The sequence below is a fragment of the Oncorhynchus mykiss genome, chromosome 10 (genome assembly GCF_013265735.2).
Source record: "Oncorhynchus mykiss isolate Arlee chromosome 10, USDA_OmykA_1.1, whole genome shotgun sequence".
Lineage (NCBI taxonomy): Eukaryota > Metazoa > Chordata > Actinopteri > Salmoniformes > Salmonidae > Oncorhynchus > Oncorhynchus mykiss.
The window spans coordinates 53,135,389-53,157,545 of NC_048574.1; positions in this window are offsets into that span (position 1 = coordinate 53,135,389).

Here is a 22,157-nt window from a genome sequence, read left to right on the forward strand (position 1 = left end):
AAATATAATTTGCCAATGAGAACTCAGTGAACATACAGAGACCAAAAAAATAATAATTCTGAACGGTTAGTCCTCAGGGTTTTGCCTGTTCTGTTATACTCACAGACATGATTCAAACAGTTTTAGAAACGTCAGTGTTTTCTATCCAAATCTATTAATAATATGCATATCTTATATTCCTGGCATGAGTAGCAGGAAGTTGAAATTGGGAACGCTATTTATCCAAAAGTGAAAATGCTGCCCCCACTTCACAGTAGAAGCATCAAACAAGGTTCTAAAGACTGTTGACATCTAGTGGAAGCCTTAGGAAGTGCAACATGACCAATATCCCACTGTATCTTCAATAGGGAATGAGTTGAAAAATGAACAACCTCAGATTTCCAACTTCTTGGTTGGATTTTTTTCTGAGGTTTTTGCCTGCCATATGTGTTCTGTTATACTCAGAGACATCATTCAAACGTTTTTTTAACCTTCAGAGTGTTTTCTATCCAAATATATGAATACTATGCATATGGCATAAAATCTTCCTCTACTTCTCTGCTTCTCAAGGGCGGAAACGCTTTTAAAATTGGGTCTACCGTTCTCGAGGGAGAGCGATTTAAGAAACCCCTCACCTGCTCTTCACTAACAGCTCTCTGTGTCAATACTGATATTACAAAACGGAACCGTTGGCTAGGATACTCGCAGATGCTGCAGGGCCAAAATCATGAGGAGACACTCCTCCTACACCTTTTAAGCTAGAAATGCCGTTCCAATATCAACAAATTCGCAACGGCCTCGATCAAGTTGTTTAGAATAGAATTTTTGATATATGTTATACTGTTTCCGTTTTTCACTTTCTTGTCCTCTTTATGTCCTCCCTCCGCTTTCATTGGATCTCTCAAGAAACTCAAGTGCCCCATTGTGACATCATCACTTCCAAGTGACATTCTTTGTAAGTGAAATCAAGCAATTTTTTGACACAAATCAGCAAATAAATCCACTTTGCAACCACTTAGACAAGAAATGTCAAGTGTTCCAGCTTCGTCTACTTCTCTGCTACTCAAATCTGGAGTTTGGAGAAAAAATGATATTCGCATCAAAAGCTACAGGAGTTTAAGTAACAGCACCAACATCAGTTTCTGTAACATTTTGGCAAGCAGTGTCTATTTTGACCAATACTGCAACAAGTTAGACAAGAAGTTAGAGTGAATGGGATATTCGTCTACTTCTCTGCTATTCATAGCTGTGTTCAGAATCAAAATATTCCATACGGAACTTACGGTACAGCTGTTTTTGTAACTGCATTACCACGTGTTTTTTAACCTTCCCAATCAACGGTCGCTTTGACCAGTTTCGGAGCATTTTTGAGGAAAAAAGTCCCGCAAACTAAAATCTTCCCCTGCTTCTCTGCTCTTCATAGAAAAAGGCGAATTTCAAATCGGGGCTACCAATCTGTAACTATAGCCGTTTTCGTAACCCATCGCCTCACTTTCAAGTGTCTGTAAATCATGCCAGCAGCAAGGCAATTTATTACTTTATTACTTTCCCAAACAACTATCCAAACAACTACGGGAACATTTTGGCATTTCGTGTATGATTAGTGAAAAAGTCCATATTGCAAATGTACGGTCCCTTACTAGACGTCCGAAATCGTTTGTAAAATTTGCGGTCGGCGTCGGGCCGTGCGGTAGGGCCGGACCTACCGGGAAGTCATCGAATAAACTTTGTCGGACATTCGGTTTCCGTTTAATAAAATAAACAAGTTTTGGACCATTTTTCCGCTACCCCGGAAATTCCCACAAGAGGGCATAAGGAATCATATGGCAATTTGGCAAAACATCACGAATCACGACGGGGCCTTATCTCGAAAACGGAAAATATTTCGAAACTGAAACTTGGTGAGCGTAGGTTTGGCATAATGGGCAGTTGGCCCCGAACAAGATGGCGTCTAGGCCTCAACGGTTTTTGAGTTATGGCCATTTTTCTGGGATTAAAGGTCAAAAATGGAAATAGAGAAATTATTTTTCCACTTCAGGTCAAAGTCAAGGAGCCTCCGGTGTCAATAAAAAAAGAACCAGCCATTTATCTATCGTCGTTTAAGAAACGGAACAATGACAAATTGGTGATGTTCACAAATAGACGTTTTTTTTTTCAACGGTTACAGATCCAGTTGCAGGGTGTTCATACGAATCTTTTTAAAGTGTGCTGCGGAGCTCTGCGAGATTTCTGTGATTTTCTATGACTTTCTGAAATAACACACACATACTAAACCCTCCGTAAATAACTCAGTTCTTAACGTAAAGACTTAAAACTCAGGATTATGTAAAGGCATACCCCAATCAGGATATGAGTTTATTTATAGCTTCCTGTGCCAACCAGAAGTGCCTTAAATGGTGTCATAGTGGCTGTTTCCAAGGGTTAAAAAGGTCAGATCTTTTCAAAACTTCATGTGTGATTAGGCAACCCCCATAAACTGTAAGTCAGTCATTTCTCCCAACAGATGTCAAAGAAAAGCTCTCACACACACACACACACAGCAAGGATGGAGTGACAAAGTGCGGTGCTTAAAGACACAGAGAGCAGGCAATGGCATTACCATAATCCCTAGGCCGTGCCGAGTTCAACGAGATATCCCGCTTGACCGTAGCTCGCTCGGTCTAGGCGCAGCGACCATTAGAATAGTAGGCCCAAAATGAAGCCTGCCCCACAAGGTCATTTGATTTTGAGTGACAGTGAGAGAACCGTTAGGGTGAGAAGACAAATTCCACCACAGGAATGTTCCTAAGGTCCTCCCGATCTGTGCAAGCCTAGCCTTGACCGTGTGGCATTAACCCTTAACAGTAAAACAGTGTTTTTTGATCTCACAGATTACAATGACATTCTCTCCCCATAGGAATACATTGCCTGCACCCCTAATTTCAACCTGAGGCCTAGTGTGGGTTATGAATGCCGTATGAACCTGTCTTCGGTACCAGTCCATCAGGCCACTATGAGGTCTACCTGTGTTGATTCTAAGCTTCCTGGACCAACCGGAAGTGGTTAAAATGCCCCTAAAAGTGTATATCCATACCCTGCCTGCAGTTTGACAGACATAGTGCATTCAAGCCTGTGTAAATCAGTCAATTCTTAACGTAAAGACTTAAAACTCAGGAATCTGTAAAAGCATACCCCAATGAGGATATGTGTTGACTTATAGCTTCCTGTGCCAACCGGAAGTGCCATAATTGGTGTCTCAGGGGCTGTTTCGAAGGGTTAAAAAAGTCAGATCTGTCCAAAACTTCATATATGTGATTAGGCAACCCCCATGAACTGTAAATCAGTCATTTTTCCCCAAAAAAATCAAAGGAAAAAAAAATCACACTAAAACACAACTTGGAAGGAGGGACGTATTGGGGTGCGTAGAGACAGACAGTGGCTGCAATAGTTAGCTTTGTTCGAGCTAAAAAAGAACGGTCAGACCTAGAGTTCCGAAACTTTAGAAACCTGTTCTAGACCTCCGGTCGATGGTGCGTGGTGAGTTACGTGGCTCTAGAAGGTTCTCGGACCGAGAAACAGCCTCGTACATTTGCAATACTTTCAATTCATTTTTGCATCACGAAAATGACGACGTTTAGAAAAGTCTCAGAGACGCAATGCATTGAAACCGGCTCGGCCCATAGAGACGGACCCCAACGTTTCTGTCCGATAGCTCGTTCAAGGACCCCGTAGCAAGGCATGGAAATAAGTGGATTTTCAGCACCAATTAGGGTTTTTCTCGGACACCAAATGACCTATCGAGCCGAAACTCGGGATTCGGGGTCGCCTCACATAGGCCTTCACATAATGTCCGAACTGGACCCGCAGCTAGAACGTAACTATGTGTTTTACCTTTTTATTATGTTTTCAACTGAAGGCGCTGTGAATTATGGGCCTGCTCTGACATATGTGATAGTTGGCTTCTAAATGAGTAGGAAAAAGTGGGTTTGGTGTCAATTCATATCAGTTTGGTGTCATAATGACATCTAATTGACTGATGGACACTGACTTGCTAGTTGACTTTTGTGCATTTGCAATATGTTTAAACGGAGAGGGACCATCACCAAAATGGCATTCTGAAATCAACACAAACAATGGCATCACCATAGTCTCCAGACTGTGCTGAGTTCAACGAGCTATCCCGCTTGACCGTAGCTCGCTCGGTCTAAGCGCAACGACCATTAGAAAAGTAGGCCCAAAATGAAGCCTGCCCCACAAGGTCATTTGATTTTGAGTGACAGTGAGAGAACCGTTAGGGTGAGAAGAAAAATTCCACCACAGGAATGTTCCTAAGGTCCTCCCGATCTGTGCAAGCCTAGCCTTGACCGTGTGGCATTAACCCTTAACAGTAAAACAGTGTTTTTTGATCTCACAGATTACAATGACTTCTCTCCCCATAGGAATACATTGCCTGCACCCCTAATTTCAACCTGAGGCCAGTGTGGGTTATGAATGCCGTATGAACCTGTCTTCAGTACCAGTCCATCAGGCCACTATGAGGTCTACCTGTGTTGATTCTAAGCTTCCTGGACCAACCGGAAGTGGTTAAAATGCCCCTAAAAGTGTATATCCATACCCTGCCTGCAGTTTGACAGACATAGTGCATTCAAGCCTGTGTAAATCAGTCAATTCTTAACGTAAAGACTTAAAACTCAGGAATCTGTAAAAGCATACCCCAATGAGGATATGTGTTGACTTATAGCTTCCTGTGCCAACCGGAAGTGCCATAATTGGTGTCTCAGGGGCTGTTTCGAAGGGTTAAAAAAGTCAGATCTGTCCAAAACTTCATATATGTGATTAGGCAACCCCCATGAACTGTAAATCAGTCATTTTTCCCCCAAAAAATCAAAGGAAAAAAAAATCACACTAAAACACAACTTGGAAGGAGGGACGTATTGGGGTGCGTAGAGACAGACAGTGGCTGCAATAGTTAGCTTTGTTCGAGCTAAAAAAGAACGGTCAGACCTAGAGTTCCGAAACTTTAGAAACCTGTTCTAGACCTCCGGTCGATGGTGCGTGGTGAGTTACGTGGCTCTAGAAGGTTCTCGGACCGAGAAACAGCCTCGTACATTTGCAATACTTTCAATTCATTTTTGCATCACGAAAATGACGACGTTTAGAAAAGTCTCAGAGACGCAATGCATTGAAACCAGCTCGGCCCATAGAGACGGACCCCAACGTTTCTGTCCGATAGCTCGTTCAAGGACCCCGTAGCAAGGCATGGAAATAAGTGGATTTTCAGCACCAATTAGGGTTTTTCTCGGACACCAAATGACCTATCGAGCCGAAACTCGGGATTCGGGGTCGCCTCACATAGGCCTTCACATAATGTCCGAACTGGACCCGCAGCTAGAACGTAACTATGTGTTTTACCTTTTTATTATGTTTTCAACTGAAGGCGCTGTGAATTATGGGCCTGCTCTGACATATGTGATAGTTGGCTTCTAAATGAGTAGGAAAAAGTGGGTTTGGTGTCAATTGATATCAGTTTGGTGTCATAATGACATCTAATTGACTGATGGACACTGACTTGCTAGTTGACTTTTGTGCATTTGCAATATGTTTAAACGGAGAGGGACCATCACCAAAATGGCATTCTGAAATCAACACAAACAATGGCATCACCATAGTCTCCAGACTGTGCTGAGTTCAACGAGCTATCCCGCTTGACCGTAGCTCGCTCGGTCTAAGCGCAACGACCATTAGAAAAGTAGGCCCAAAATGAAGCCTGCCCCACAAGGTCATTTGATTTTGAGTGACAGTGAGAGAACCGTTAGGGTGAGAAGACAAATTCCACCACAGGAATGTTCCTAAGGTCCTCCCGATCTGTGCAAGCCTAGCCTTGACCGTGTGGCATTAACCCTTAACAGTAAAACAGTGTTTTTTGATCTCACAGATTACAATGACTTCTCTCCCCATAGGAATACATTGCCTGCACCCCTAATTTCAACCTGAGGCCAGTGTGGGTTATGAATGCCGTATGAACCTGTCTTCGGTACCAGTCCATCAGGCCACTATGAGGTCTACCTGTGTTGATTCTAAGCTTCCTGGACCAACCGGAAGTGGTTAAAATGCCCCTAAAAGTGTATATCCATACCCTGCCTGCAGTTTGACAGACATAGTGCATTCAAGCCTGTGTAAATCAGTCAATTCTTAACGTAAAGACTTAAAACTCAGGAATCTGTAAAAGCATACCCCAATGAGGATATGTGTTGACTTATAGCTTCCTGTGCCAACCGGAAGTGCCATAATTGGTGTCTCAGGGGCTGTTTCGAAGGGTTAAAAAAGTCAGATCTGTCCAAAACTTCATATATGTGATTAGGCAACCCCCATGAACTGTAAATCAGTCATTTTTCCCCAAAAAAATCAAAGGAAAAAAAATCACACTAAAACACAACTTGGAAGGAGGGACGTATTGGGGTGCGTAGAGACAGACAGTGGCTGCAATAGTTAGCTTTGTTCGAGCTAAAAAAGAACGGTCAGACCTAGAGTTCCGAAACTTTAGAAACCTGTTCTAGACCTCCGGTCGATGGTGCGTGGTGAGTTACGTGGCTCTAGAAGGTTCTCGGACCGAGAAACAGCCTCGTACATTTGCAATACTTTCAATTCATTTTTGCATCACGAAAATGACGACGTTTAGAAAAGTCTCAGAGACGCAATGCATTGAAACCGGCTCGGCCCATAGAGACGGACCCCAACGTTTCTGTCCGATAGCTCGTTCAAGGACCCCGTAGCAAGGCATGGAAATAAGTGGATTTTCAGCACCAATTAGGGTTTTTCTCGGACACCAAATGACCTATCGAGCCGAAACTCGGGATTCGGGGTCGCCTCACATAGGCCTTCACATAATGTCCGAACTGGACCCGCAGCTAGAACGTAACTATGTGTTTTACCTTTTTATTATGTTTTCAACTGAAGGCGCTGTGAATTATGGGCCTGCTCTGACATATGTGATAGTTGGCTTCTAAATGAGTAGGAAAAAGTGGGTTTGGTGTCAATTCATATCAGTTTGGTGTCATAATGACATCTAATTGACTGATGGACACTGACTTGCTAGTTGACTTTTGTGCATTTGCAATATGTTTAAACGGAGAAGGACCATCACCAAAATGGCATTCTGAAATCAACACAAACAATGGCATCACCATAGTCTCCAGACTGTGCTGAGTTCAACGAGCTATCCCGCTTGACCGTAGCTCGCTCGGTCTAAGCGCAACGACCATTAGAAAAGTAGGCCCAAAATGAAGCCTGCCCCACAAGGTCATTTGATTTTGAGTGACAGTGAGAGAACCGTTAGGGTGAGAAGAAAAATTCCACCACAGGAATGTTCCTAAGGTCCTCCCGATCTGTGCAAGCCTAGCCTTGACCGTGTGGCATTAACCCTTAACAGTAAAACAGTGTTTTTTGATCTCACAGATTACAATGACTTCTCTCCCCATAGGAATACATTGCCTGCACCCCTAATTTCAACCTGAGGCCAGTGTGGGTTATGAATGCCGTATGAACCTGTCTTCGGTACCAGTCCATCAGGCCACTATGAGGTCTACCTGTGTTGATTCTAAGCTTCCTGGACCAACCGGAAGTGGTTAAAATGCCCCTAAAAGTGTATATCCATACCCTGCCTGCAGTTTGACAGACATAGTGCATTCAAGCCTGTGTAAATCAGTCAATTCTTAACGTAAAGACTTAAAACTCAGGAATCTGTAAAAGCATACCCCAATGAGGATATGTGTTGACTTATAGCTTCCTGTGCCAACCGAAGTGCCATAATTGGTGTCTCAGGGGCTGTTTCGAAGGGTTAAAAAAGTCAGATCTGTCCAAAACTTCATATATGTGATTAGGCAACCCCCATGAACTGTAAATCAGTCATTTTCCCCGCAAAAAATCAAAGGAAAAAAAAATCACACTAAAACACAACTTGGAAGGAGGGACGTATTGGGGTGCGTAGAGACAGACAGTGGCTGCAATAGTTAGCTTTGTTCGAGCTAAAAAAGAACGGTCAGACCTAGAGTTCCGAAACTTTAGAAACCTGTTCTAGACCTCCGGTCGATGGTGCGTGGTGAGTTACGTGGCTCTAGAAGGTTCTCGGACCGAGAAACAGCCTCGTACATTTGCAATACTTTCAATTCATTTTTGCATCACGAAAATGACGACGTTTAGAAAAGTCTCAGAGACGCAATGCATTGAAACCAGCTCGGCCCATAGAGACGGACCCCAACGTTTCTGTCCGATAGCTCGTTCAAGGACCCCGTAGCAAGGCATGGAAATAAGTGGATTTTCAGCACCAATTAGGGTTTTTCTCGGACACCAAATGACCTATCGAGCCGAAACTCGGGATTCGGGGTCGCCTCACATAGGCCTTCACATAATGTCCGAACTGGACCCGCAGCTAGAACGTAACTATGTGTTTTACCTTTTTATTATGTTTTCAACTGAAGGCGCTGTGAATTATGGGCCTGCTCTGACATATGTGATAGTTGGCTTCTAAATGAGTAGGAAAAAGTGGGTTTGGTGTCAATTGATATCAGTTTGGTGTCATAATGACATCTAATTGACTGATGGACACTGACTTGCTAGTTGACTTTTGTGCATTTGCAATATGTTTAAACGGAGAGGGACCATCACCAAAATGGCATTCTGAAATCAACACAAACAATGGCATCACCATAGTCTCCAGACTGTGCTGAGTTCAACGAGCTATCCCGCTTGACCGTAGCTCGCTCGGTCTAAGCGCAACGACCATTAGAAAAGTAGGCCCAAAATGAAGCCTGCCCCACAAGGTCATTTGATTTTGAGTGACAGTGAGAGAACCGTTAGGGTGAGAAGACAAATTCCACCACAGGAATGTTCCTAAGGTCCTCCCGATCTGTGCAAGCCTAGCCTTGACCGTGTGGCATTAACCCTTAACAGTAAAACAGTGTTTTTTGATCTCACAGATTACAATGACTTCTCTCCCCATAGGAATACATTGCCTGCACCCCTAATTTCAACCTGAGGCCAGTGTGGGTTATGAATGCCGTATGAACCTGTCTTCGGTACCAGTCCATCAGGCCACTATGAGGTCTACCTGTGTTGATTCTAAGCTTCCTGGACCAACCGGAAGTGGTTAAAATGCCCCTAAAAGTGTATATCCATACCCTGCCTGCAGTTTGACAGACATAGTGCATTCAAGCCTGTGTAAATCAGTCAATTCTTAACGTAAAGACTTAAAACTCAGGAATCTGTAAAAGCATACCCCAATGAGGATATGTGTTGACTTATAGCTTCCTGTGCCAACCGGAAGTGCCATAATTGGTGTCTCAGGGGCTGTTTCGAAGGGTTAAAAAAGTCAGATCTGTCCAAAACGTCATATATGTGATTAGGCAACCCCCATGAACTGTAAATCAGTCATTTTTCCCCCAAAAAATCAAAGGAAAAAAAAATCACACTAAAACACAACTTGGAAGGAGGGACGTATTGGGGTGCGTAGAGACAGACAGTGGCTGCAATAGTTAGCTTTGTTCGAGCTAAAAAAGAACGGTCAGACCTAGAGTTCCGAAACTTTAGAAACCTGTTCTAGACCTCCGGTCGATGGTGCGTGGTGAGTTACGTGGCTCTAGAAGGTTCTCGGACCGAGAAACAGCCTCGTACATTTGCAATACTTTCAATTCATTTTTGCATCACGAAAATGACGACGTTTAGAAAAGTCTCAGAGACGCAATGCATTGAAACCGGCTCGGCCCATAGAGACGGACCCCAACGTTTCTGTCCGATAGCTCGTTCAAGGACCCCGTAGCAAGGCATGGAAATAAGTGGATTTTCAGCACCAATTAGGGTTTTTCTCGGACACCAAATGACCTATCGAGCCGAAACTCGGGATTCGGGGTCGCCTCACATAGGCCTTCACATAATGTCCGAACTGGACCCGCAGCTAGAACGTAACTATGTGTTTTACCTTTTTATTATGTTTTCAACTGAAGGCGCTGTGAATTATGGGCCTGCTCTGACATATGTGATAGTTGGCTTCTAAATGAGTAGGAAAAAGTGGGTTTGGTGTCAATTCATATCAGTTTGGTGTCATAATGACATCTAATTGACTGATGGACACTGACTTGCTAGTTGACTTTTGTGCATTTGCAATATGTTTAAACGGAGAAGGACCATCACCAAAATGGCATTCTGAAATCAACACAAACAATGGCATCACCATAGTCTCCAGACTGTGCTGAGTTCAACGAGCTATCCCGCTTGACCGTAGCTCGCTCGGTCTAAGCGCAACGACCATTAGAAAAGTAGGCCCAAAATGAAGCCTGCCCCACAAGGTCATTTGATTTTGAGTGACAGTGAGAGAACCGTTAGGGTGAGAAGAAAAATTCCACCACAGGAATGTTCCTAAGGTCCTCCCGATCTGTGCAAGCCTAGCCTTGACCGTGTGGCATTAACCCTTAACAGTAAAACAGTGTTTTTTGATCTCACAGATTACAATGACTTCTCTCCCCATAGGAATACATTGCCTGCACCCCTAATTTCAACCTGAGGCCAGTGTGGGTTATGAATGCCGTATGAACCTGTCTTCGGTACCAGTCCATCAGGCCACTATGAGGTCTACCTGTGTTGATTCTAAGCTTCCTGGACCAACCGGAAGTGGTTAAAATGCCCCTAAAAGTGTATATCCATACCCTGCCTGCAGTTTGACAGACATAGTGCATTCAAGCCTGTGTAAATCAGTCAATTCTTAACGTAAAGACTTAAAACTCAGGAATCTGTAAAAGCATACCCCAATGAGGATATGTGTTGACTTATAGCTTCCTGTGCCAACCGGAAGTGCCATAATTGGTGTCTCAGGGGCTGTTTCGAAGGGTTAAAAAAGTCAGATCTGTCCAAAACGTCATATATGTGATTAGGCAACCCCCATGAACTGTAAATCAGTCATTTTTCCCCCAAAAAATCAAAGGAAAAAAAAATCACACTAAAACACAACTTGGAAGGAGGGACGTATTGGGGTGCGTAGAGACAGACAGTGGCTGCAATAGTTAGCTTTGTTCGAGCTAAAAAAGAACGGTCAGACCTAGAGTTCCGAAACTTTAGAAACCTGTTCTAGACCTCCGGTCGATGGTGCGTGGTGAGTTACGTGGCTCTAGAAGGTTCTCGGACCGAGAAACAGCCTCGTACATTTGCAATACTTTCAATTCATTTTTGCATCACGAAAATGACGACGTTTAGAAAAGTCTCAGAGACGCAATGCATTGAAACCGGCTCGGCCCATAGAGACGGACCCCAACGTTTCTGTCCGATAGCTCGTTCAAGGACCCCGTAGCAAGGCATGGAAATAAGTGGATTTTCAGCACCAATTAGGGTTTTTCTCGGACACCAAATGACCTATCGAGCCGAAACTCGGGATTCGGGGTCGCCTCACATAGGCCTTCACATAATGTCCGAACTGGACCCGCAGCTAGAACGTAACTATGTGTTTTACCTTTTTATTATGTTTTCAACTGAAGGCGCTGTGAATTATGGGCCTGCTCTGACATATGTGATAGTTGGCTTCTAAATGAGTAGGAAAAAGTGGGTTTGGTGTCAATTCATATCAGTTTGGTGTCATAATGACATCTAATTGACTGATGGACACTGACTTGCTAGTTGACTTTTGTGCATTTGCAATATGTTTAAACGGAGAAGGACCATCACCAAAATGGCATTCTGAAATCAACACAAACAATGGCATCACCATAGTCTCCAGACTGTGCTGAGTTCAACGAGCTATCCCGCTTGACCGTAGCTCGCTCGGTCTAAGCGCAACGACCATTAGAAAAGTAGGCCCAAAATGAAGCCTGCCCCACAAGGTCATTTGATTTTGAGTGACAGTGAGAGAACCGTTAGGGTGAGAAGAAAAATTCCACCACAGGAATGTTCCTAAGGTCCTCCCGATCTGTGCAAGCCTAGCCTTGACCGTGTGGCATTAACCCTTAACAGTAAAACAGTGTTTTTTGATCTCACAGATTACAATGACTTCTCTCCCCATAGGAATACATTGCCTGCACCCCTAATTTCAACCTGAGGCCAGTGTGGGTTATGAATGCCGTATGAACCTGTCTTCGGTACCAGTCCATCAGGCCACTATGAGGTCTACCTGTGTTGATTCTAAGCTTCCTGGACCAACCGGAAGTGGTTAAAATGCCCCTAAAAGTGTATATCCATACCCTGCCTGCAGTTTGACAGACATAGTGCATTCAAGCCTGTGTAAATCAGTCAATTCTTAACGTAAAGACTTAAAACTCAGGAATCTGTAAAAGCATACCCCAATGAGGATATGTGTTGACTTATAGCTTCCTGTGCCAACCGGAAGTGCCATAATTGGTGTCTCAGGGGCTGTTTCGAAGGGTTAAAAAAGTCAGATCTGTCCAAAACTTCATATATGTGATTAGGCAACCCCCATGAACTGTAAATCAGTCATTTTTCCCCAAAAAAATCAAAGGAAAAAAAAATCACACTAAAACACAACTTGGAAGGAGGGACGTATTGGGGTGCGTAGAGACAGAAAGTGGCTGCAATAGTTAGCTTTGTTCGAGCTAAAAAAGAACGGTCAGACCTAGAGTTCCGAAACTTTAGAAACCTGTTCTAGACCTCCGGTCGATGGTGCGTGGTGAGTTACGTGGCTCTAGAAGGTTCTCGGACCGAGAAACAGCCTCGTACATTTGCAATACTTTCAATTCATTTTTGCATCACGAAAATGACGACGTTTAGAAAAGTCTCAGAGACGCAAGGCTAGGTGCATTGAAACCGGCTCGGCCCATAGAGACGGACCCCAACGTTTCTGTCCGATAGCTCGTTCAAGGACCCCGTAGCAAGGCATGGAAATAAGTGGATTTTCAGCACCAATTAGGGTTTTTCTCGGACACCAAATGACCTATCGAGCCGAAACTCGGGATTCGGGGTCGCCTCACATAGGCCTTCACATAATTTCCGAACTGGACCCGCAGCTAGAACGTAACTATGTGTTTTACCTTTTTATTATGTTTTAAACTGAAGGCGCTGTGAATTATGGGCCTGCTCTGACATATGTGATAGTTGGCTACTAAATGAGTAGGAAAAAGTGGGTTTGGTGTCAATTGATATCCGTTTGGTGTCATAATGACATCTAATTGACTGATGGACACTGACTTGCTAGTTGACTTTTGTGCATTTGCAATATGTTTAAACGGAGCGGGACCATCACCAAAGTGGCATTCTGAAATCAACACAAAAAATGACATCACCATAGTCTCCAGACTGTGCCGAGTTCAACGAGACGCCCCGCTTGACCGTAGCTCGTTCTGAGTGCAGCGAACGTGAACAAAAAGAAGGCCCAAAATGAAGCCTGCCCCACAATGTCATTTGATTTTGGGTGGCAGTGAGAGAACCGTTAGGGTGAGAAGAAAAATTTGACCTCAGGTACGTTCCTGAGGTCCTCCCGATCCGTGCAAGCCTAACCTTGACCGTGTGGCATTAACCCTTCACAGTAAAAAGAAGGTGCTTACTTGAAACAGCTTGCTTTGACTTCTCTCCCCATAGGAATACATTGCCTGCACCTCTAAATTCAACCTGAAGCCTATGTGGGTTATGAATGCCTTATGAACCTGTCTTCTATGACAGTCCATCAGGCCACTATGAGGTCTACCTGTGTCGAATCTAAGCTTCCTGGAGCAACCGGAAGTGGTTAAAATCACCCTAAAAGTGTATACCCATACACTGCCTGCAGTTTGATAGACATAGTGCATTCAACCCTGTGTAGATCAGTCAATTCTTAACGTAAAGACTTAAAACTCAGGATTCTGTAAGTGGCTATGTCAATCAAGACATGTGTTTACTTATAGCTTCCTGTGCCAACCGGAAGTGCCTTTAATTGGGTCACACTCTCTGTTTCGAAGGGTTAAAAAAGTCACATCTCTCCAAAACTTCATATGTGTGACTAGATAACCCTTCTGAACTGTAAATCAGTCATTAATCCCAACAGATGTCAAAGAAAAGCTCCCTCACACACACACAGGAAGGATGGAGTGATAAAGTGCGGTGCTTAAAGACACAGAGAGCAGGAAATGGCATTACCATAATCCCTAGGCCGTACCGAGTTCAATGAGATATCCCGCTTGACCGTAGCTCGCTCGGTCTAGGCGCAGCGACCATTAGAATAGTAGGCCCAAAATGAAGCCTGCCCCACAATGTCATTTGATTTTGGGTGAGAGTGAGAGAACCGTTAGAGTGAGAAGAAAAATTCCACCACAGGAATGTTCCTAAGGTCCTCCCGATCCGTGCAAGCCTAGCCTTGACCGTGTGGCATTAACCCTTAACAGTAAAACAGTGTTTTTTGATCTCACAGATTACAATGACTTCTCTCCCCATAGGAATACATTGCCTGCACCCCTAATTTCAACCTGAGGCCAGTGTGGGTTATGAATGCCGTATGAACCTGTCTTCAGTACCAGTCCATCAGGCCACTATGAGGTCTACCTGTGTTGATTCTAAGCTTCCTGGACCAACCGGAAGTGGTTAAAATGCCCCTAAAAGTGTATATCCATACCCTGCCTGCAGTTTGACAGACATAGTGCATTCAAGCCTGTGTAAATCAGTCAATTCTTAACGTAAAGACTTAAAACTCAGGAATCTGTAAAAGCATACCCCAATGAGGATATGTGTTGACTTATAGCTTCCTGTGCCAACCGGAAGTGCCATAATTGGTGTCTCAGGGGCTGTTTCGAAGGGTTAAAAAAGTCAGATCTGTCCAAAACTTCATATATGTGATTAGGCAACCCCCATGAACTGTAAATCAGTCATTTTTCCCCCAAAAAATCAAAGGAAAAAAAAATCACACTAAAACACAACTTGGAAGGAGGGACGTATTGGGGTGCGTAGAGACAGACAGTGGCTGCAATAGTTAGCTTTGTTCGAGCTAAAAAAGAACGGTCAGACCTAGAGTTCCGAAACTTTAGAAACCTGTTCTAGACCTCCGGTCGATGGTGCGTGGTGAGTTACGTGGCTCTAGAAGGTTCTCGGACCGAGAAACAGCCTCGTACATTTGCAATACTTTCAATTCATTTTTGCATCACGAAAATGACGACGTTTAGAAAAGTCTCAGAGACGCAAGGCTAGGTGCATTGAAACCGGCTCTGCCCATAGAGACGGACCCCAACGTTTCTGTCCGATAGCTCGTTCAAGGACCCCGTAGCAAGGCATGGAAATAAGTGGATTTTCAGCACCAATTAGGGTTTTTCTCGGACACCAAATGACCTATCGAGCCGAAACTCGGGATTCGGGGTCGCCTCACATAGGCCTTCACATAATTTCCGAACTGGACCCGCAGCTAGAACGTAACTATGTGTTTTACCTTTTTATTATGTTTTAAACTGAAGGCGCTGTGAATTATGGGCCTGCTCTGACATATGTGATAGTTGGCTACTAAATGAGTAGGAAAAAGTGGGTTTGGTGTCAATTGATATCCGTTTGGTGTCATAATGACATCTAATTGACTGATGGACACTGACTTGCTAGTTGACTTTTGTGCATTTGCAATATGTTTAAACGGAGCGGGACCATCACCAAAGTGGCATTCTGAAATCAACACAAAAAATGACATCACCATAGTCTCCAGACTGTGCCGAGTTCAACGAGACGCCCCGCTTGACCGTAGCTCGTTCTGAGTGCAGCGAACGTGAAAAAAAGAAGGCCCAAAATGAAGCCTGCCCCACAATGTCATTTGATTTTGGGTGGCAGTGAGAGAACCGTTAGGGTGAGAAGAAAAATTTGACCTCAGGTACGTTCCTGAGGTCCTCCCGATCCGTGCAAGCCTAACCTTGACCGTGTGGCATTAACCCTTCACAGTAAAAAGAAGGTGCTTACTTGAAACAGCTTGCTTTGACTTCTCTCCCCATAGGAATTCAACCTGAAGCCTATGTGGGTTATGAATGCCTTATGAACCTGTCTTCTATGACAGTCCATCAGGCCACTATGAGGTCTACCTGTGTCGAATCTAAGCTTCCTGGAGCAACCGGAAGTGGTTAAAATCACCCTAAAAGTGTATACCCATACACTGCCTGCAGTTTGATAGACATAGTGCATTCAACCCTGTGTAGATCAGTCAATTCTTAACGTAAAGACTTAAAACTCAGGATTCTGTAAGTGGCTATGTCAATCAAGACATGTGTTTACTTATAGCTTCCTGTGCCAACCGGAAGTGCCTTTAATTGGGTCACACTCTCTGTTTCGAAGGGTTAAAAAAGTCACATCTCTCCAAAACTTCATATGTGTGACTAGATAACCCTTCTGAACTGTAAATCAGTCATTAATCCCAACAGATGTCAAAGAAAAGCTCCCTCACACACACACAGGAAGGATGGAGTGATAAAGTGCGGTGCTTAAAGACACAGAGAGCAGGAAATGGCATTACCATAATCCCTAGGCCGTACCGAGTTCAATGAGATATCCCGCTTGACCGTAGCTCGCTCGGTCTAGGCGCAGCGACCATTAGAATAGTAGGCCCAAAATGAAGCCTGCCCCACAATGTCATTTGATTTTGGGTGAGAGTGAGAGAACCGTTAGAGTGAGAAGAAAAATTCCACCACAGGAATGTTCCTAAGGTCCTCCCGATCCGTGCAAGCCTAACCTTGACCGTGTGGCATTAACCCTTAATAGTTTAAAGTAGGTGTTTACATCAAACAGTTTGCATTGACTTCTCTCCCCATAGGAATACATTGCCTGCACCCCTAATTTCAACCTGAAGTCTATATGGGTTATGAATGCCGTATTAACCTGTCTTCGGTACCAGTCCATCATGCCACTATGAGGTCTACCTGTGTTGATTCTAAGCTTCCTGGACCAACCGGAAGTGGTTAAAATCACCCTAAAAGTGTTTACCCATACCCTGCCTGCAGTTTGACAGACATAGTGCATTCAAGCCTGTGTAAATCAGTCAGTTCTTAACCTCTTGGAACTCCCCATACCGGATCCGGTATCAGGAATACAGACTCAAGCTCATTACCATAACGCAACGTTAACTATTCATGAAAATCGCAAATGAAATGAAATAAATATGCCATCTCGCAAGCTTAGCCTTTTGTAAACAAAACTGTCATCTCAGATTTTCAAAATATGCTTCTCAACCATAGGAAAACAATAATTTGTGTAACAGTAGCTAGCAAACAAAGGATTTAGCGTTAGCATTAGCGTTAGCATCCAGCACGCAACATTTCAACAAAAACATAAAAGCCTTCAAATAAAATCATTTACCTTTGAAGAACTTCTGATGTTTTCAATGAGGATACTCTCAGTTGGATAGCAGATGCTCAGTTTTTCCAAAAAGATTCTTTGTGTATTAGAAATAGCTCCGTTTTATACATCACATTTGGCTACCAAAAAAAACCCGAAAATTCAGTCCTCAAAACGCGAACTTTTTTCCAAATTAACTCCATAATATCGACTGAAAACATGGCAAACGTTGTTTAGAATCAATCATCAAGGTGTTTTTCACATATCTCTTCATTGATACATCGTTCTTGGACACATGCTTTCTCCCCTGAATCAAATGGTAAAGTGGAAGCAGCTGGCAATTGCGCACCGAATTCGACGCAGGACACCAGGCGGACACTTGGAAAATGTAGTCTCTTATGGTCAATCTTCCAATGATATGCCTACAAATACGTCACAATGCTGCTAAGACCTTGGGCGAACGACAGAAAGTGTAGGCTCATTCCTTGCGCAATCACAGCCATATAAGGAGACAATGGAAAACAGAGCTTCAGAAATTCTGCTAATTCCTGGGTGATGCATCATCTTGGTTTCGCCTGTAGAATGAGTTCTGGGGTACTTACAGACAAAATCTTTGCAGATTCTGAAACTTCAGAGTGTTTTCTTTCCAAAACGGTCAAGAATATGCATAGTCGAGCATCTTTTCGTGACAAAATATCGCGCTTAAAACGGGAACGTTTTTTATCCAAAAATGAAATAGCGCCCCCAGAGATCCAAGAGGTTAACGTAAGGACTTAAAACTCAGGATTCTGTAACAGCATACTTGGGGAGGATATGTGTTGATTTATAGCTTCCTGTGCCAACCGGAAGTGCCATAATTGGTGTCTCAGGGGCTGTTTCGAGGGGTTAAAAAAGTCTGATCTTTCCAAAACGTCATATGTGTGATTAGGCAACCCCCATGAACTGTAAATCAGTCATTTTTCCCCAAAAAATTCAAAGGAAAAAAAATCACACTAAAACACAACTTGGAAGGAGGGACGTATTGGGGTGCGTAGAGACAGACAGTGGCTGCAATAGTTAGCTTTGTTCGAGCTAAAAAAGAACGGTCAGACCTAGAGTTCCGAAACTTTAGAAACCTGTTCTAGACCTCCGGTCGATGGTGCGTGGTGAGATACGTGGCTCTAGAAGGTTCTCGGACCGAGAAACAGCCTCGTACATTTGCAATACTTTCAATTCATTTTTGCATCACGGAAATGACGACATTTAGAAATGTCCCAGAGTCGCAAGACTAGGTGCATTGCGAACGTCTCGGCCATATAGACAGACCCCAACGTTTCTGTCCGATAGCAATATGAAAAACCCCAGTGGAGCGCACTCGCCCCATTTGCCTGTTGGGTTTTTGAAGTGTTACAACTGGCAATTGCCATATGGCATTTGCAATATACTTTGCATGAATCATGGTACTGGACATCGTGTCTATGGTTTGTCCAATGCCAATATGTTGCCATTCATTTTTGTCCAATTCAGGGGGGTATTCCCTTACATTTCGACCACTAACCAAACAGTTACACAACCATAGTTTGGCATAAAATCTTCCTCTACTTCTCTGCTTCTCAAGGGCGGAAACGCTTTTAAAATTGGGTCTACCGTTCTCGAGGGAGAGCGATTTAAGAAACCCCTCACCTGCTCTTCACTAAAAGCTCTCTGTGTCAATACTGATATTCCAAAATGGAACCGTTGGCTAGGATACTCGCAGACGCTGCAGGGCCAAAATCATGAGGAGACACTCCTCCTACACCTTTTAAGCTAGAAATGCCGTTCCAATATCAACAAATTCGCAACGTTCTCGATCAAGTTGTTTGTATAGAATTTTTGAAATTTGTTACACTGTTTCCGTTTTTCACTTTCTTGTCCTCTTTATGTCCTCCCTCCGCTTTCATTTGATCTCTCAAGAAACTCAAGTGCCCCATTGTGACATCATCACTTCCAAGTGACATTCTTTGTAAGTGAAATCAAGCAATTTTTTGACACAAATCAGCAAATAAATCCACTTTGCAACCACTTAGACAAGAAATGTCAAGTTTTCCAGCTTCGTCTACTTCTCTGCTACTCAAATCTGGAGTTTGGAGAAAAAATGATATTCGCATCAAAAGTTACAGGAGTTTAAGTAACAGCACCAACATCAGTTTCTGTAACATTTTGGCAAGCAGTGTCTATTTTGACCAATAATGCAACAAGTTAGACAAGAAGTTAGAGTGAATGGGATATTCGTCTACTTCTCTGCTATTCATAGCTGTGTTCAGAATCAAAATATTCCATACGGAACTTACGGTACAGCTGTTTTTGTAACTGCATTACCACGTGTTTTTTAACCTTCCCAAACAACGGTCGTTTTGACCACTTTCGGAGCATTTTTGAGGAAAAAAGTTCCGCAAACTAAAATCTTCCCCTGCTACTCTGCTCTTCATAGAAAAAGGCGACTTTCAAATCGGGGCTACCAATCTGTAACTATAGCCGTTTTCGTAACCCATCGCCTCACTTTCAAGTGTCTGTAAATCATGCCAGCAGCAAGGCAATTTATTACTTTCCCAAACAACTATCATTTCGACCACTAAACAAACAGTTACACAAACATAGTTTGGCATAAAATCTTCCTCTACTTCTCTGCTTCTCAAGGGCGGAAACGCTTTTAAAATTGGGTCTACCGTTCTCGAGGGAGAGCGATTTAAGAAACTCCTCACCTGCTCTTCACTAAAAGCTCTCTGTGTCAATACTGATATTCCAAAATGGAACCGTTGGCTAGGATACTCGCCGACGCTGCAGGGCCAAAATCATGAGGAGACACTCCTCCTACACCTTTTAAGCTAGAAATGCCGTTCCAATATCAACAAATTCGCAACGGTCTCGATCAAGTTGTTTGTATAGAATTTTTGAAATCTGTTACACTGTTTCCGTTTTTCACTTTCTTGTCCTCTTTATGTCCTCCCTCCGCTTTCATTTGATCTCTCAAGAAACTCAAGTGCCCCATTGTGACATCATCACTTCCAAGTGACATTCTTTGTAAGTGAAATCAAGCAATTTTTTGACACAAATCAGCAAATAAATCCACTTTGCAACCACTTAGACAAGAAATGTCAAGTTTTCCAGCTTCGTCTACTTCTCTGCTACTCAAATCTGGAGTTTGGAGAAAAAATGATATTCGCATCAAAAGTTACAGGAGTTTAAGTAACAGCACCAACATCAGTTTCTGTAACATTTTGGCAAGCAGTGTCTATTTTGACCAATACTGCAACAAGTTAGACAAGAAGTTAGAGTGAATGGGATATTCGTCTACTTCTCTGCTATTCATAGCTGTGTTCAGAATCAAAATATTCCATACGGAACTTACGGTACAGCTGTTTTTGTAACTGCATTACCACGTGTTTTTTAACCTTCCCAAACAACGGTCGTTTTGACCACTTTCGGAGCATTTTTGAGGAAAAAAGTTCCGCAAACTAAAATCTTCCCCTGCTACTCTGCTCTTCATAGAAAAAGGCGACTTTCAAATCGGGGCTACCAATCTGTAACTATAGCCGTTTTCGTAACCCATCGCCTCACTTTCAAGTGTCTGTAAATCATGCCAGCAGCAAGGCAATTTATTACTTTCCCAAACAACTATCATTTCGACCACTAAACAAACAGTTACACAAACATAGTTTGGCATAAAATCTTCCTCTACTTCTCTGCTTCTCAAGGGCGGAAACACTTTTAAAATTGGGTCTACCGTTCTCGAGGGAGAGCGATTTAAGAAACCCCTCACCTGCTCTTCACTAAAAGCTCTCTGTGTCAATACTGATATTCCAAAATGGAACCGTTGGCTAGGATACTCGCCGACGCTGCAGGGCCAAAATCACGAGGAGACACTCCTCCTACACCTTTTAAGCTAGAAATGCCGTTCCAATATCAACAAATTCGCAACGGTCTCGATCAAGTTGTTTGTATAGAATTTTTGAAATCTGTTACACTGTTTCCGTTTTTCACTTTCTTGTCCTCTTTATGTCCTCCCTCCGCTTTCATTTGATCTCTCAAGAAACTCAAGTGCCCCATTGTGACATCATCACTTCCAAGTGACATTCTTTGTAAGTGAAATCAAGCAATTTTTTGACACAAATCAGCAAATAAATCCACTTTGCAACCACTTAGACAAGAAATGTCAAGTTTTCCAGCTTCGTCTACTTCTCTGCTACTCAAATCTGGAGTTTGGAGAAAAAATGATATTCGCATCAAAAGTTACAGGAGTTTAAGTAACAGCACCAACATCAGTTTCTGTAACATTTTGGCAAGCAGTGTCTATTTTGACCAATAATGCAACAAGTTAGACAAGAAGTTAGAGTGAATGGGATATTCGTCTACTTCTCTGCTATTCATAGCTGTGTTCAGAATCAAAATATTCCATACGGAACTTACGGTACAGCTGTTTTTGTAACTGCATTACCACGTGTTTTTTAACCTTCCCAAACAACGGTCGTTTTGACCACTTTCGGAGCATTTTTGAGGAAAAAAGTTCCGCAAACTAAAATCTTCCCCTGCTACTCTGCTCTTCATAGAAAAAGGCGACTTTCAAATCGGGGCTACCAATCTGTAACTATAGCCGTTTTCGTAACCCATCGCCTCACTTTCAAGTGTCTGTAAATCATGCCAGCAGCAAGGCAATTTATTACTTTCCCAAACAACTATCATTTCGACCACTAAACAAACAGTTACACAAACATAGTTTGGCATAAAATCTTCCTCTACTTCTCTGCTTCTCAAGGGCGGAAACGCTTTTAAAATTGGGTCTACCGTTCTCGAGGGAGAGCGATTTAAGAAACCCCTCACCTGCTCTTCACTAAAAGCTCTCTGTGTCAATACTGATATTCCAAAATGGAACCGTTGGCTAGGATACTCGCCGACGCTGCAGGGCCAAAATCACGAGGAGACACTCC